At 47.7% G+C, this 17,203-nt stretch overlaps 1 protein-coding gene across 3 annotated transcripts in view; it reads left to right on the top strand.

Moving 5' to 3' along the window:
- FGF13 (fibroblast growth factor 13) overlaps positions 1-17,203 on the top strand; it is a 196,837-nt gene that overhangs the window by 4,108 nt on the left and 175,526 nt on the right. Inside the window, exon 1 of one of the 3 annotated variants that reach the window (XM_015626545.3) lies at positions 4,891-4,983. The exons of the other annotated variants lie outside the window; for them this stretch is intronic. The gene's annotated coding sequence lies outside the window, so the exon portion shown is untranslated. Of the gene's footprint in view, positions 1-4,890; positions 4,984-17,203 lie in introns of those variants that run through there. 3 annotated transcript variants of the gene reach the window in all.

Below are 17,203 nucleotides of genomic sequence, written 5' to 3'. Positions count from 1 at the left end.
AGGTTCTTGTCCTGCCATGCAGCTGCTGTGACAGAGCCTCAGGTGTGCCAGGGCAGGGCACCTTCCCCAGAAGTTTTTGCCTTGCACTCCAGGCACGGTACATCGAGTGTCCTTGGGGCTGTACAACATAACCTGTTTTGAATTAAATATTTTTTATCTTTTCTCTGGGGGAGACCTGTGGGGCAGGAGGAGAACCCTGGGCATTGGGAGGGAGCTGAGATGTGCTGGGAGCCCTGTGCCTTGGACCTGTGCCTCGGAGAGCTCGTGCTGTCTGCTGTCACAGCCAGGCTCTTTCCAGAGGCTGCTGCGCAATTTGTGTGGCTCCTCTGAGCAAAGTCAGGAGCTGGAGCAGAGTCTCCAACTAAATCTGAGGAATGATTCATCTGCATTTGTTTTTCTTTTTACTAAGGGGATTATGTACTGTTGGCTTCCCCATCAAAGCAGGTGCAGGGGGATCTTCTCCTGTCACCGTGCTGTCACCACAAGGAACTGGGATAGCTTTTGTCCAAAAGTCTGATAACCTCAGCCATAAGTAGTGAGAAAATGCAGAGTGTATTTTCTTCTGCAGACAGCAAAATAGGAGCATTTTTGAGGCTGAAAGCTTCTAATCTGAGAAGAGTGTATTGAAATAGTGACAGGAACAGTGAAGACTTTGGAGCACAGGTACTATTCTAATTCAGTGACAGCAGAAAACAAAGCACTTAGAGAAATCACTTGGCAGGAAAAATAGAAGTCAGAATTTTGAGGTATCTATTACTGCTTTTCCTGGCTTTATGGGAATATAGTATAATGCAGCCTCTGATTGAAAGGTCTGGAGAAAAGCTGACGAAAATAAAGCAGCTGATCTCAACAGTTATATTTCTATAGTACTGAATCATGAGAAAGTAACTTACTTCAGGGACTGGAGAGGAGCAGCATGTAAGCTGACCACGTCTTGGTCTGAGTGCACGGAATCAAAATTAGCAGCAAGTGCAGCCCTGGGTGAGAAGGGGGAAGGGAGCTCTGAGTGCCTCGAGTGCTGCTGGGCCAGCTCAGCTCAAGGCAGGACATTTCTTGGTCTTCTCGTCAGAAACTGGGGTGCCACTTCTTCCCCATTCCAGACCAAAAGCCCACCAAGCTTCAGCTGCAGTTCAGGATGTGAACTCGAGGATCTGTTCAGGCAGATGTTTGCCAGCAGCAGATTGGGTCGTCTTGTGGTCAATTGGTGCTATTGACTTACACATCAGAACTTGTGGTTGTATTATAAACATTTAATGACACCAGAGAGTGAGGGGTAAACACAATGGTTTTGTTTTGTTCACTTCACACTAGAAATCTCTGAGCCTCCTGTCTGAGATTCCAGATTTCACTTTGAAATCAGCCTGTGCTGCCCACTGGAAAGCGACAGCCAAACTCTGGGCCATGACCTGTGGCATGCTGGATATTAATGCTGCAGGTCACAATGGACACTCAGCACTTGGCTGAGGTCCTGATCCATTCACAACTCTCAGTGGCACCAGTGGGAGCTCTCTGTGTCTGCCTGTGGCTCTGCCTCTGATTAGTGGGTGGCTGTTAATGTGCCCATGCTTGGAATATTTACAGTAACTACCTCCTGTTATGACTCATTATTTGGGACTGCCTTTGGTACCACAAACGACAGTAACTCTTTATGAAAGAAACATCCTTCCCTCTCAATCCCAAGACAGTGGCCCCTCACATATGTTGAGAAAACGTCAGCAGCTAAAAAGTGGAAGCAGCCTTGAGATCCAAATGCCAGCACATTCGTGCTGGTGCTCTTGAGTGATTTTCAGAGGAAATCCACAGCAAGGCAGCATTTTCAGGGATGTGCTCCACACTCTGGGGTTTCTTGCAGCGTTGGTTCTTGTGTGGCTGCTGTCCATGCCAAGAACTCATACAGAAGGCAGTAAAAGTCATCTTTTTTTTTGCTTCTAGAGGAAAACTTAATAATGGCTGCTGCTTCTTGACAAATCTCATCTTCAAAGGCAGAGTCCCAGGCAGGTGAGGGCTGGAGGACAAGTGGCCCCCAGAGCATTGCAGGGTGCTGTAAAGGAGGAGCAGCAGCCCCAGCCATGCAGAAGAATTTGCAAGGTTTGGGTTTCTGGCATCTCTGCTCTGGGACTTGTCACTGGCTGGATTTGTGCCATTTCCTGGCATTGCTGCAAGGCACTGCTCTTACCCCAGAGCTGTGGGAATTGAGTGTGCCAGGGTAGCCTTGGGGCAATGAATGTTCACTTTCTGCTTCTGTCCCTCCGTGTGTGGCAGTGCTGTGGTGCTGAAGACGTGGCTCCACACTTGTGAATCCATGCTTTTATAAAATCCTCTGTAAATCTGGAGTGTCCTGTGTACAAATAAAACATCTGTAACTCCAAGAGGACAAGCTTCACGCCCTGGACAACCTATAGCATTTTCAGAGCAGGTTTTATGTGCATTGGAGGGGAAGAGCCCTGTTGGTGCTCCCACAGATTCCGTGGTCTCACATCTCCTCTGTGGGACTGAAGGTTTCTTTGTCACTCCTGTCCCTCTCAGCTGAGCCTGGCTCTAGGGCTTGTGTAGCCCAAACTGTTTTTCTTTCCTCAGCTACGTCATTTGACCAATTAACAAATTTGACAAAATTCCATGTTTTTCCCAAAGTATGGCTTGGTCAAGCATATGTGAAAATGCATGATGAAAACCAAAATGAGACAGCTTATGATATAAATGTTATTTACAATTCCTGTGTGCTGTATCTTGGGTGAAGGGTTTCCTTGAATTGCCTGCTCTGGTTTCTTGCTCAATATTTGTATTGTGTTGCTGAGTGAAATGAAGGCAAAAATAATTTAAATTGCACCCTCAGGCAGGTAACAATTCAGTTCTTTTCATGAAGAGAGTGTAAAGTGGGACTGTTCTCCACTTAATTAGTTTTGTGAGAGTGATGTGTAAGGCAAGGTCAGTGCTAAAGGAAGAAAGGGCTGGCATGGATTGAACACTGCTTACGTTGTTTGAATAATTAGAGCAGCACTGGGAGGTGGGAGGGAGCAGGGGACAGACATGAAATGTGGAGAAGAGATATTCCTGAAACAGCAATCGAATTGCCATTGATCTGGGCTGCATTACATGTACACAGTTCAAGATTGACTAAATCTGAGCTTGGTGCTTGGTTTCCTGTGACACTGCTTGTGGCTGGAATGAAGGTGTATTTATAGAGATCCCTCTGCTCTGTGGCCCAGGGAATCTCCAGATGCTTTTTAAAATCTGGGGCTTGGCATAATTGATAAAAGGCTCTCTAGGTTTCTTTAACAATAAATTGTTTAACCAGTGCTTGATATCTTTGATAAATGTGCTTTTAGTTACCACCCAGTTTAGGATGAAATTTAGGCTCAGCTGCTGCCTTTAATGATGGAAGTTTAGGAGTTCTGGGCCACTTTCCCCTACCCCCTTTTTTTATTCAAATCCAGCAGTAATTAGCACTCATCTAATTATTTTATTTTTCTGTTCATTTTGTGTATGGAATCACAGAAGGGTCCTCACTGGAAGGGAGCACTGTGGGCAGTGTGCTGTCAAATTGCTCACACAGAAACATTTTTCCTTTGGATTTTACACGTGCTGTGGAGTTCTGTGCAGCTGTCTTTGATGTGCAGCTCACAGGTGAAATCCTTACATTGCTCTTACATCTCAACCTGCCCAAGTTGTGCTACAGAACGGCCTGGAAAACGATAAATGTTTTAATTGTTACTGTACACAGTGCTCCCAGCTGCTGTCACACGTTGTTCCTCCGAGTGCTGCAGGAGAATAAGAGACTGGGATGGAGCCAGTTGTCACTGCAAGCCACTGTCACTTCTTGTGGGGTGCAGAGCTGGCACGCCTGGCCCTGCAAGTGTTCCCTGTTGAAACACAGATGTGGAGCATTCTGGGGAGCTGCAGCATTGCTGGGAGGCTCAGGTGTGTGTGTTTCCTGAGGGAACGCTGTTGGTGGCTGTAGGAGGTCATTGGGCAGGGCAGGTGTGCTCAGGTGTTCTCCAGAGCAGCTGTTCTCCAAACATAGTTGGTGTCCAGGAGCAGTTGGTGTCCAGGAGCAGTTGCTGTCCAGACACAGTTGTTCTCCAGACACAGTTGTTCTCAGGACCATTTGTTCTCCAGGAGCAGTTGTTCTCCAGGAGCAGTTGTTCTCCAGGAGCAGTTCTCCAGACACAGTTTTTCTCCAGACACAGTTTTTCTCCAGAGCAGTTTTTCTCCAGACACAGCTGCTCTCCAGACACAGCTGCTCTCCAGACACAGTTGTTCTCAGGACCATTTGTTCTCCAGAACAGTTGCTCTCCAGACACAGTTGCTCTCCAGTTGTTCTCAGGAGCAGTTTTTCTCCAGACACGGTTGTTCTCCAGGAGCGGTTGTTCTCCAGGAGCAGTTGTTCTCAGGAGCAGTTGCTCTCCAGACACAGTTGTTCTCCAGTTGCTCTCCAGAGCAGTTCTCCAGACACAGTTGCTCTCCACAGTTGCTCTCCAGTTGTTCTCAGGAGCAGTTCTCCAGACACAGTTGCTCTCCAGACACAGTTGCTCTCCAGTTGTTCTCCAGTTGTTCTCAGGAGCAGTTGTTCTCCAGAGCAGTTTTCTCCTGCAGCCACACTGGTGTATGCTCGGGCAGCTCTGTCATGTGCTCTGCTCTACGTTCACTTCTCGTCTTGCAGAGCGGTGACTGAACGTTCAGAGACTGCCAAAAATAGCTGCCTGCTTTCAAGTGATTGGGCAAGGAGAGCTGGAGTGACTTTCATCTGCTGCTCTTCCCTTCTCCGCTCTGCCCCGTGTTTGCTTTCCCAGGAAAGGATATTGGCTTTTCATTTGTTTTGGCAGAACTCAATAAAAGGTGGTAGAAGTGAAGTAAGTCAGCAGGGATCAAATGGCAAGGCTCTCCCTGAGCACCTGATGGGCAGCAGCAGCAAGTCAGGAATCTGGCTCCAGCTGGAAGAGGATTTCTGGGGTGAAGTGTGACCTGTTTCAGATCCACTGCAAGGTCAGGACACTGCTGGAGGAGTGTCTGCTCTGGGGCTGGGGCTGTGCCTGGCTCTTGGCCACACAGAGCTGTCCTTGGCCACTGAGAGCAGCACATTTGGCTCCTTTGGCTGGAAGAGGGCTTGGGGTGTTTGTTTTGGGCTTGGGTTTCATGTTGTTTGTTTCTGGGGTTTTTCTTTTCAGATTAGCAGTGCAAACCCCAGTTTTCAAGTTCTGTTTGTATAATTGTGTCTTTGGGAGGAATTTCTGGGATGTTGGGAATTACTGTAAATAACAGGCTTCAAACAGCTATCCTGTTAGTGATGGAGAGGAGTGCAAGCTTTGTAGGTGGTGATCCAGAAACTCCTGTGCAAGGAGAGAACAGGACAAAGATAAACTCCTACTTCTCCCTGGTAGTTCATTTAAGAGCAGTAGATGCTCTTGTTTAGGGATGCTTGATTTAAGTGGCAGCAGTTAATGAGTGTTGAGGAGAAAAGGATTATGCAGAGCTGTGGAAGTTGTCAGTTCTTTTCATGGCAGCTTTCAGGATTTAAAAATTTGAATTTGTTCCCCCAGTGGGACATAAGCAAAACTTCTTTGAGGTTACTTGGGGAAAACAGCCACACTGGAGCTATTTTAAGGAAAAAGACCTGTCAGGTTTTCCATCCCTGTCCTTGTTCCACCCTTGGTCTGAAAAGGCCTCCTGTCAAAACTGAGATGTTTCTTTTGAGTATGATCAGAAAAATGAGTTAGGCAATGAACAATGTTAGGAAGAGATTTAGGAATAGCCAACAGCTGAGAAGCAGCAGGGTTTGAGTCAGTGGTGTGCAGGGTGGCAGGAAGCTCAGCAAGGAGGTGAGGCTGTGCCTCTCGGTCTGGAAGTGTCTGGCTTTTATCTCACTGCACGTTTGATCATGAGGAATGATCTCTCTATTGCTTTGTGGAATGAGTAAGAGGTGCCAGGCTGAGAGTGCAGTGGGGACAAAGTGTGGCGCCGTGGCAGGAGAAAGCAAATTCTGTCAGATTTGAACAATGGGAAATCAGCTTTGAAAAGTCTCTGGGGAGCAGAAGGGAACTGAAGAATGTACTGGGAGAGGAGATATTGTGGGCATAACTCGTAGTAATACCAGACTGCACTGAAAGCACACAGGTTTGACAGCCTGAAATGGTGCAGAAAAGACTTGACAATCTGTTCTGCAAGGTGCCAAACATCTCCACTTTCCATTTACCCCAGAGCTGTTGGTGCTCTGCTTTGGGCCCCTGTCAGTGAAGGCTGGGTATTCTTGTCCTGCCACATCGCCACTATCACAATTCTCACGGTGAATGTATTTCAGGAGGAGCCATTGAGTGTGCATGAGGAATCTGAGTGACAGCAGGCCTGGAAAAGAGATGGAGAAAGCCTGGCAGGCTGTGCTGGGTGTCCCTGAGCTGTGTGTCCCTGAGCTGTGTGTCCCTGTGCTGGGTGTCCCTGAGCTGTGTGTCCCTGTGCTGTGTGTCCCTGAGCTGTGTGACACTCCTGTGTCCCTGTGCTGTGTGTCACTGTGCTGTGTGTCCCTGTGCTGTGTGTCCCTGTGCTGTGTGTCCCTGTGCTGGGTGTCCCTGAGCTGTGTGTCCCTGTGCTGTGTGTCCCTGAGCTGTGTGTCCCTGAGCTGTGTGACACTCCTGTGTCCCTGAGCTGGGTGTCACTCCTGTGTCCCTGAGCTGTGTGACACTCCTGTGTCCCTGTGCTGTGTGTCCCTGAGCTGTGTGTCCCTGAGCTGTGTGTCCCTGAGCTGTGTGACACTCCTGTGTCCCTGAGGAGGTGTCACTCCTGTGTCCCTGTGCTGTGTGTCCCTGTGCTGTGTGTCCCTGTGCTGTGTGTCCCTGTGCTGTGTGTCCCTGAGCTGTGTGTCCCTGAGCTGTGTGTCCCTGAGCTGTGTGACACTCCTGTGTCCCTGTGCTGTGTGTCCCTGTGCTGTGTGTCCCTGAGCTGTGTGACACTCCTGTGTCCCTGAGCAGGTGACACTCCTGTGTCCCTGAGGAGGTGTCACTCCTGTGTCCCTGAGCTGTGTGTCACTCCTGTGTCCCTGAGGAGGTGACACTCCTGTGTCCCTGAGCAGGTGACACTCCTGTGTCCCTGAGGAGGTGTCACTCCTGTGTCCCTGAGCTGTGTGACACTCCTGTGTCCCTGAGCTGTGTGACACTCCTGTGTCCCTGAGGAGGTGACACTCCTGTGTCCCTGAGGAGATGACACTCCTGTGTCCCTGTGCTGTGTGTCCCTGAGCTGTGTGACACTCCTGTGTCCCTGAGCTGTGTGTCCCTGAGGAGGTGACACTCCTGTGTCCCTGAGGAGGTGTCACTCCTGTGTCCCTGAGGAGGTGACACTCCTGTGTCCCTGANCACTCCTGTGTCCCTGAGGAGGTGACACTCCTGTGTCCCTGATCTGGGCAGGTCACTCAGTGTGGAACCCTGTTCCTTTCTGTGCCTTTCCTTGAAGTGCTTCTGCCTCCTCAGTCCCATCTCTGGTTTTTATTGCTGCTCTGAGTGTTGAAACTGTCCCTGTGCCTGGGATGGGTTTGAGTAACTCCTGAGAGCCTTTGGTGGCTCATCCTTGTTCATTTGGGTGGCACCTCCTAAAGCAGGACTGTCCTGTCAGGTTTGACTGAAACACCATTTGTGCTGCTCAGTGTCAGCCCTGCTGAATGAAATCCTCAGTGGAAGTGTGATATGTCTGCATTTCTTACTGCTGACCGCTGTTGTCATGAATATTTTAAATAATTGCTCTCTTTTTTTTTTCCTCAGTTTTTTTTCTTTATAAAAAGTGTGTGTGGCAGGGGTTGTGTCAAGTTAATGTTCTGTTTTAAGATAAGCCTGAAGATTGCTAGAATGAACTGTAATTTTGAGGTTTGATTCTGCAGTATGGGATTTATGTGTGTACAGGAAATTGCCACGATAGTTCCAGCAAGTTTAATAGAGACTGAAGCATGTAAGAGAAACAGATTTGGTTCCTGAAATCTGGTCTCACAGCAGCACAAAACCATGAATAAAAGGGAGCAGAATCCTGTGTTTGGTTTGCATCCCCAGAGATTGTCTGGAAGATGCTGTGAACTGAAGGAGTTCCCTGAAGTTTTACCCTGTCCTGTGCTGGATGTCCTTGAAGGCAGCTGCTGCCTCTCCAGTTCTGCTGTATTTTGGTTGGTTGTGCTTCAGAATTTGGCTTTGGGAATTATGCTGTATAATTCAGTCTTTTGCATTATCTTTATCTGTTTCTTATTTATGTTTTACCTTTATTGACAAGCATGGGGATTACTGACTCAGAGGTGTTGAATGATGTTTAACACCATGGTAAGTGTGGTGTGAATGAAGATTCTTTAAAAGGTGGTGGCATCAATTTTTGACCCAGTCAAAACACCAGCACCAGGCATGGAAATGTTGGTTTTATGTGAATTTTCTGTTCAGTACCCAGCTCTGCAGTTGCTGTGTGATGTCTCAGTGTTTCACTGTGCAGAGAGAATTTCTGCTGTATAAATTCTGGCTGGCACTGCTGTGCTGGGTGTGTTTATTGGCAGGTGAAGAAGTCCCTTCAGTGGGGCATGGCTGGGCTCAGCTGGGCTGGCTCAGAGCTCCAGGGATCAAACCCTGCCACCAAAGCAGCTCTGCCTTTGTTTCTGAGCTTTTACACCTCACAGCACTGAGGCAGGCTGCCCTACTGTGCCAGCTTTGTTTCCCAAGATGTGATTTATTCCCTGCTCACTGACTTGAGGGAATCAATTAAAACTCCTGTGTGTGTGTGTGTAACGAGGCTGTAACGAAAGGTAATCAATCAGGACGTGCAGACACATGAGGAAGGCGTGGGACAGATTTTAAAGCAGAAGACCAAAATGTGAGGAAGTTTCTTTTGACATGCTGGGAGCTAAATTCCCATTTGTGCAGTAACAGGCATTTCTCTGGGTGCTGTGGTGTTGAACACTCCTCTTTGCACATATCCAGGTTTTTTTTTTTCAGCTTGTCCTTTTGGAAACACGTCAGGTCCATCCTGTTCACTTCATGTGGAAGGGAGGTTAAGGATGGCAATCTCAGAGTGCAGACTGGCAGCTGTGTGCCTCTTTCAGTGGGCTGACACTGGTCACCAATTCATTGTTTCCTGCACCTTGGCTACCTCTGCTCCCTTTTGAGCTCCTCTGTCCCCACAGGCTGGGATGACAAACGTGTAAATCCTTCCTGTGCTCCTCCAAGTGCCTCATGACCCATGAGGAGCAGCTCTGGGTCAGCCTGAGGCGCTGGAGGGCGATGGGGATGAGCACCTTGCTTTCCTCAGAGCAGAGGGTGGGTGTCCCCTAGCCCAGAGCAGGTGGGCACAGCTCAGCTGTGTCTGCTGCCCAAGTGTGCTGGAGCAGCAGGAGAGGCAGCCTGTGCCCCCAGCTCATCTTCTGGCAGATTTTTACACTTGGAATAGCAGCTTGCTCTTGTTTTTCCTCCCTGGAGAAACGCTAACTCGGCTCAGGCTGTGTGTGAGCTGTGGGGAATTGATGAGTTGTGTGAGATCCTGAATCCAGAGTAAGGGCAGGTGTTACTCCCTGTGAGCTCTCCCCTGTCAGGCACAGACAAAGGCCTGATGAAAACCAGCCTTGCTGAGTGTTGTTTTTAGTTTCTGTGCTGTGGTGGAGTTGCTGTTGGATCATTTGGGGTTTTGGGATTTGGGCTGTCTGTGTCAGGGGTCTGTCAGGAGATCTTGGTGTTGTGTTTGTTGTGTTGGTGTTGCTTGGTGTGCTGTCTGCTCTTTGGCAAAACCTGAATTCCAGTGGTAGAGGAGAACTTTTCTGTCTGTTCTCTCCTTTCTGATGGAGGTGTTTACTGGAAAGCTTCTCCTTGCAAATAGATGAATCAGTTGTGATTATCTTTCCCTACCCTAAGTTATTTAAAAGCATAATTTATCCTGATTTTTTTTGGTGCTATTTAAAATCCAGCACACTGAAACAGCTATGGACCATGCAGTTCATTATTAGAAAGCTCTTGTGAATCAGAAAACCATGTCTCCTGAAAATACATGACTTTGAAGCACAAGTGCTGCTGGCTGGTGCTGGGCTGTGGAGTTAGAGGTGGAGGAGTTTGTGCTTTCCTGCCTGTGAAGAGCATCTTGTCCCATCCTCTTCAGGAGAGGCAGCTTTAGGAGGGAGGACAGGTCCTTTCCAGAAGTGGTGCTGAGGCCAAAGAAGGCTCTTGCCTTCTCCTGATCCAATGGGCTGGAATGGAGAATGGGAAGCCTTGACAGGGCTGGTGAGTTGGCATAAAATTCATCCTTTAAATTATGGTTTGGCACCACAAAATGCTGATGGCACTGAGGCTCCTGGGGCACTGCAGGCAGAACCCACTCCTCCAATAAAGGTTTATTTCTTTTTCCTGCATCAATATTTATGAATTTTCCCCTGCCACCCTCCAGGCAGCAGTGACCCAGTTTTAGGGTTCTGGGTATTTATGGGAGATGGGGGTGAGGATAAAATTAGGGTATGAATGTGCTGTTCAGGGCCCTTCCCAGATCCTCTGGGGGTGTGCTGGGGAATTCTGTTCACCATCCAGTCCCCAGGGGTTTGGGAATGTCAGAGAAAGGCCAGGGGGTGACAGTGCAGGGTTCTGTGTGGCCACAGCCTGCTCCTGCTGTTCCCAGTGTGCCAGCCTGGGCTGCAGCCCTGCCCCAGTGTCCCCCAGCTCCAGAGGCTCCTGAGGGCTGGAAAAACGGGCAGAAGGGCAACCTTGGTGTGGGGGGAGGATCTGAGAGTCCTCAACTTCCCAGTCTGTAAATCTCATCTCAAGTAATACCCCCCCCTCTAATAAACTGTACATAACCTGTCAGAAATGCCATTTTAGAGAATACTAACCCAAAACCCAAAAGGTTACAGCACACTGAGTCCTCTGCCTGAGAAAAACCAGCTATGTTGTAATGAAAACCATTTCCATCAGATTTATCTTTCAACCTTTTGATCTTTATAAAGGGGGAGAGCTGGGTTTTGTAGCTGGCTGCATCCAAAGTTCCCAGCTTTTAAATTGCTACCAGAATGTTGATACCTGCACTTCTGAAGGTTTAGTGGTTTTGTTCTGTTTTTTAAACTGGGGACACAGTGGTCAGGGTATTCTCTAGGTTGTTACATGTTAAATGATGAAATAGTCTGTGTTTTGGTTTGGAGCAGAAGGGACTGTGGAGTGGATTCCTGCACTTGCAGAGCCACTGGATGCTGAGAGTTCTTAAAATGGTCAGGTTCTTTCTCAGTGTAAATCACAGATTGTGTGAAGGCTTTCCTTAACTGAATAGTATCTAGTTAATATTTAATATTTCAGGGGTTTCTTCTTTGCTTCCTGTGTACAGGCTCCTCTGCAGGGCTTTCACACTGAAAGCAGACCCCCAAAAGACGAGATTTTCCAGGCTGCTTAGCCAAGTAAATTCTTCTCTTTAATAATAATGTCTGCACAACCTGGCACTTCTCATTTCAGTGGAAAAACTTTTCAATGACCATATGCCCCTCAGATTGTCTTAATTCCTTTATGCAAGGAAATCTATCTACGTAACACTCCAGCTGCTCATTTTCTGTTGTGTTTATAGTAGCAGGATTATTATTAAATAGCTACTGATAAAACTTCTCCACAGATCAGGATTAGCTGAAAAATGTGTGGCTTGAGCACCAAGCAGCCTTGAAAGCAGAATATCAGAGGAGAATTGTACATTAAAGAGCTGACATTCACATGGGCAGTTCAGACTCAGGATTACAGTTACTGCTCATCATTGACTTCATTTTTTGTCTTTGTCTCCTGAAAACCCTTCTAGGCATCTGTCCAAATGGCATCTCTCTGTCCCTGCATATGTTTAGAAAAGCTTAACTGCTGAAGAATCTTAGCATGAAATCTTGGTGCTTTTCACTGAAGGGAGTTCAGTAAACCTTACAAGGGCACTCATTTTCTTCTCCAGTACCCTCCCACATCCCTTGTGTCCTTTCCTGGGAAACCATTCTCCCTCTGAAGTTTCTGCCATGGTTCTGGGTTGGTTTTGTCCTCAGGCTCTTGTGATCTGGTGCATTTCCCTTGTCCAAGTGTCTGTTCTTTGTTCAGGGTCAGTAAGCTCGGGCTAAACCCGCAGGTCCTCAGTGGTGCAGTGATGGAGCTGCTCTGTAAATTCCTGCCTGTGCTTTGTTTACCTGCTTGTGGAGTGTTTCTCGTGTGCTTGCAGCCCTTTTGAGCATTAGGTGATTGCAGAGGGGAAGGAGAGTGTCTGGAGCTGAACTAATCCTCAGCAAATGCCTGGGAGTTCTTGAGTGACAGTGCTAAGACAGAGGATTGAAGAAGACCAAAATCTGCAGACCTAAGAACTGTTGGCTTTGACAGGAGGTGCACAGCTCTCACCTTCCTAAGTAACTTCATTCTGACAACAGAATCAGTATTTCTGTGGCTTTTGTTTCTTTCTACCATTGAATTTGGATTTTGAGGAACGATCGTGCTGGGAAGGACCTGCAAAGGCACAGAACCCACCCAGAGCAGGGATGCTGGGGTCCCCTGTGAGCAAGGGACACAGGACACTGAGCATTTGTGTCTCCATGGGGGACATCTGCAGGAATTTCCCAGGGATTGTCACTCCACCTGCCTGTGACCTGTGATCGAGATGTTCTCCTGGCTGGGTGAGAGGCCAGGGTGGGCAGGATGAACTCCAGCCTCATTCCCTGCTGTGATCAGAGAGCTTTGGCTCCTGGAGCTGGGGCTGGAACCGCCTGTGCCTTTGGGGTCTGTGCCTTTGAGCTGTTCTTTTCTCAGCTGACTCCCTGTGATCCCTTTTCCTTCTGTCCTTTCTCCACAGCTGCCAACCTTTCATCTCCCCACTCCACACCCTTCTTTCCTCCACAGGTGCCAGTGTCTAACCTGTGTTTAGCCCGAGTTTGCTTCTGCTTTTGTCAGATCTGCTGAAGGGATTATGTGCCAAAGACTTCTTCAGTCTTTCCCAACAAAGTGGCCAAAGAAATGTCAGAATTCTTTCTTTCTCTCCTCAAACCACCACAGCTATAACAGTGCTATAACAACACTTGGAGACATGAATTTATTTGTCTGTGTGCAGAACAGGCCCAAGACTGATGCAATTCACTGCTTTTTACTTCATTTCTTACAATTATGCTGGTAAATTGGAACTTTTGAGAGAGCTGTGAGTTGTTACAGACAGGCAGGTGCCTTGCTATTTCTCTGCAGTCCTGCATTATAACAATTCCAATCATCAGCCTGTAATGTCTTCACGTTAATTACTCCTTTTGTGAGATGAGACTGGCAAATGAATCTTCATCAAGCAACTGATGAGTACATCTGTGACTTTGTAATTTAAAAGTAAGGTTAATAAGGCCAGGTCCTGGTGGGAATCAACTGGTGGTCTTTGTTGTAATGAGTCTGGCTTTGCAGGCTGCATGCCTCCATTTCCAGAGACTGGCTGAATTAGTAACCAGAAGCAGATGTGAAGTATATTATCCACTCTGTAGACGTTAATTACAGCAGAATAAACAAACCTCACTACTTTAGAGATGCAGGTGTGTGCCTTGTGAGCTCCTTGAGAAGGCTCATTCTCCCTGCAGTGATGGTCACTAAATCCGTGTGCCTGGAGTTGTGGAGCCCCACGCTGTCTCTGGGCTTCCATCAGACACATTTTCTGTTCTGTGCTGCTCTCTCCTCACGTGTGGTTTGCCTGGGCAGGCTGATTTGGCATCTGACCTTGTGTTAATCTGTGCACAGATGTGAGCGTGGCCAGCGGCTGTGGGCAGGACTGGGACACGGGACACGCTCCGGTTCCCTCTCCTGCCCAGCCTGCTCAAGTGGCTCCTCCTGCCCCCTGCATCCATTCAGGTGTCAGTGATCTCTGCTGTGTGCTGCAAGCAGGGCCAGGTGCAATCCTGGCTGTGTCTGTGTGCCTTGGGGAGCAGAGCTGTTCACCCTCGGGGTCTGCTCCATCCCCCTGCCCAGGGAGAGCTGGGGCGTTCAGAAAGGCACAGGGTCTCTCTTGGGGCATTCATGTTTCTGGAATTCTGTCTCTTGGTTTAAAAAACCCTTTCCTTTCTTCTGCCCTGCTCATGGAGATCTTTAAGGCAGTATGGAGCTGATGTTCAGCTTTTGGCATCAGAGGGATTAAAAGATCACCTGGAGCTGTCTCTGACTGTTCCTGACTCTTGTCCCCATGTGTGGCACTAACTTGTAAATCCTAGAGCTGGGATCACCTGTAAGGCTGCAGGAGAATTTCTGCTGGGTTTTAGTGCAGAAATTCATATTTTACCATAATTTATTGCTTCCCAGTTAATGTAAGTTATAGATACTCATTAACTTTGGAATAAATACTAAATTTTACTCTTGCAATTACAAGGCAGTATTAGGATATAATTTAAATCAGCTTTAATATAGAATGTTAAGAAAAATGAACAGGATTTTAAATGTAAATGACACATATTTAAATGGGAGCTCTTTACTATATAATTATTAGTCTGTATGCCCTGCATGTCTAGATTACATGTGAATGTTCTTTGTGCATTAAGTGCAGAGTAATCAGATGTAGAAGATGTGTTAAAGATAATAAAATCAATTCATTGTGTTAATGTATTCATGTTCAAAAGCAGGTGAAGACTCTCAGAAACATTTACCAGCGAGAGGAAGATTTGCAAAGAGATGGAGCAGGGGGCAGAAAGGGACAGCAGTGTCACAGCCAGTAACACACAACCAAAACAATGAGGATCGGAAGAGTAAAACACTGGTACAAAACCATGAGGATATTTGTGAATCCACAGAGCTGGTGCTGCTCCTGGGGCTCCCTGGCTGCTCCTCGGGGCAGCAGCCAAGTGATTCCATTGTTGTCACATCATTGTGTGAAAGCAGTGCAGGTTCTGGACACACAGCTCCGTTCTGCCCTGAGCCCTGAGGCAGGGCAGGAACTCAGCCAGCTCTCACAGATGCTGGGGATTATTAGATTCTGGAATTTAGCATAATTCTGAAGCTTAGCAGGCAGTTCTGGTGGAGCTGTTTTGACACAGCTGGAGATGGAGGGCGTTGAGATGAGGTGCTGGAACACACACACACGTGGAAAGGAGAATCCAGTCCTGCTGTGCTCACTGCTTTGTTGGGAAGCACTGGAGCACAGGATGCTGTGCACGCCTGACTTTGCAGTGCTGGTCTGTTTGAGGCTGGTGCTGAGGACATTAAAAACTCTTTCCAGGGACTTTGGCACAATGAAAGAACAAGCAGGGACAAACCTATTGGCAGGTGTTCCCCAGTGGAAGCACTTGAATAGTGGCTCCTGTGAGGAAGATGCTGTCTTTCACAGCCCTTGTTCCAAAGCCCAGGACTTTGTGCTTGGGATGGATATCTGCAGTCATTTTCCAGGCTGAAAAACATCCATGAAGTTAAATTATTTGGATTTATCTAAACAATACGAAGTACAAGAGAAATGATGCCAATATATCTGAGTAGCACTCTGCCTTGGTAGCTGAGACTGTGTCCCTTGTTAGCTCACACTGCTGATCCAGTTCACCATCACAGCAATTCCTGCCAAATGCAAGGTGAAGTGTGAGTCCTCAGGCTTTCAGTTTCGTACTTACAACAAATTATACTCAACCCCTACATTTGTTGAAAATCTGACATCCCAGATGGGTTTCTCAGGGACAGTGATGTGCATGATTACGTGGTCTGTCAGATACTTTCATCTGTGTAAAGCTTGAACTGAGCAGAGTCAGGGGGACTTCAATGATGTCGAGTTTCTGCATTTTGTGGGAAGTGCTGTTGTGTAAAGGAAAAGGCCCCAAAGCAGCACCTTTGGTGAGGCAGAGGGGGCTCACAGCTCCTCTCTCAGGTTCAGAGAGCTGCTCAGATGTTGATGGATTGCACCCTGGAGCCAGCCCAGAAACCGGGGAGGAGAGGGAGAATACTGTGAGCTCCAGTGTGCACAGACATTGCAGATGTTGGGGAAAAGTGACCAGTCCAGAAAACAGCAGTGATCATTTCTCCTTACACAGAGCAGCTTGTTTGTTAGCTGTGCTGTTAAGCACTGTTAATCTAGATAAAGGCTCTAATCCCATCTAAATCCATTGCAAAGCTCCTCTGCAGACTTTAATGAGACTACAACTCTTTTCATCATTAGTTTGGAATTTCTTTGCTTGCAGCCCTGTGCATGTGAGGAGGGAATGGAGAACTAAAGGAGAGTGTTTTAATTGGAGAGCAAATGCACAAACTCTTGTGTGTAAGAAGGAGAAACAATCTCATCTTTGCTGCTGCAAAGGAATATTTCCCCTCTGGCTTTGCCTGTTTCCCAGCTGAGAAAAGATTTGAGTGTGGCTGTTTCTTCAGGAGCTGGAGAGGCAGTGAGTTCTGCCCCAGCGTGGCCACTGCTTTGGAAGGAGAGAACTGGTGCCTGTGCTGGGGCTTTTTTCTCTTTTATGAGCACTGGCACAGGTCATGGATTGTGACTGAGGAGTTGCAGCTTTTTGTGCTAAAAAGAGTTTATACAGGCCATTGTTTTGCTTTAAAAACCAAGAATCTAACTCTTTTGTAACTGGAGAGAGGCTGCATAAATCACATTTGATGGTGTTGGGTCCATCTCTGAACTGATACAGGCAGGTATTTCAGACCTAGGAAGTATTTCTCAGGGCAAAATATTTTCTTGTGCACTGAACCCACCCTTCCCTGCCCTTTACCTTAAAGTATTCCTGCTGGAAACTGAATGCTGTGTGTGTGATCAGCAAGAGACTGTGTCTGTTGAGGATCAGAGCGTTTTTGCTGTGATCAGGTTGTCAAACAGATGAAGAAATGAGCAGATTCCCAGTGTGTCTTCCATGCTTGGCACAGGTGTGGGGAGAGAATGTCCTTGTGTGTGGAAGGAGTGAAAGGGATTAATAACTCTGCTTGGTGGTGGTGGATTGTTCCCCTGGGCTGTGCTGGGAATGAGGGGCTGGGGCTGGTGATTGTTCCCCTGGGCTGTGCTGGTGTCTGTGCTGGTTTTGGGGTTGGTTTTGGGGTTGGTTTTGGGGCTGGTGATTGTTCCCCTGGGCTGTGCTGGTGTCTGTGCTGGTTTTGGGGTTGGTTTTGGGGGTGATTGTTCCCCTGGGCCATGCTGTGTCTGTGCTGGTTTTGGGGCTGGTTTTGGGGTTGGTTTTGGGGTTGGTGATTGTTCTCCTGGGCTGTGCTGGGTGTCTGTGCTGGTTTTGGGGTTGGTTTTGGGGTTGGTGATTGTTCCCCTGGGCCATGCTGTGTCTGTGCTGGTTTTGGGG

Source organism: Parus major, chromosome 4A (assembly GCF_001522545.3).
Source record: "Parus major isolate Abel chromosome 4A, Parus_major1.1, whole genome shotgun sequence".
Lineage (NCBI taxonomy): Eukaryota > Metazoa > Chordata > Aves > Passeriformes > Paridae > Parus > Parus major.
Note: the sequence above shows the minus strand (reverse complement) of the source record. Positions and strands in the feature narration are given on the sequence as shown.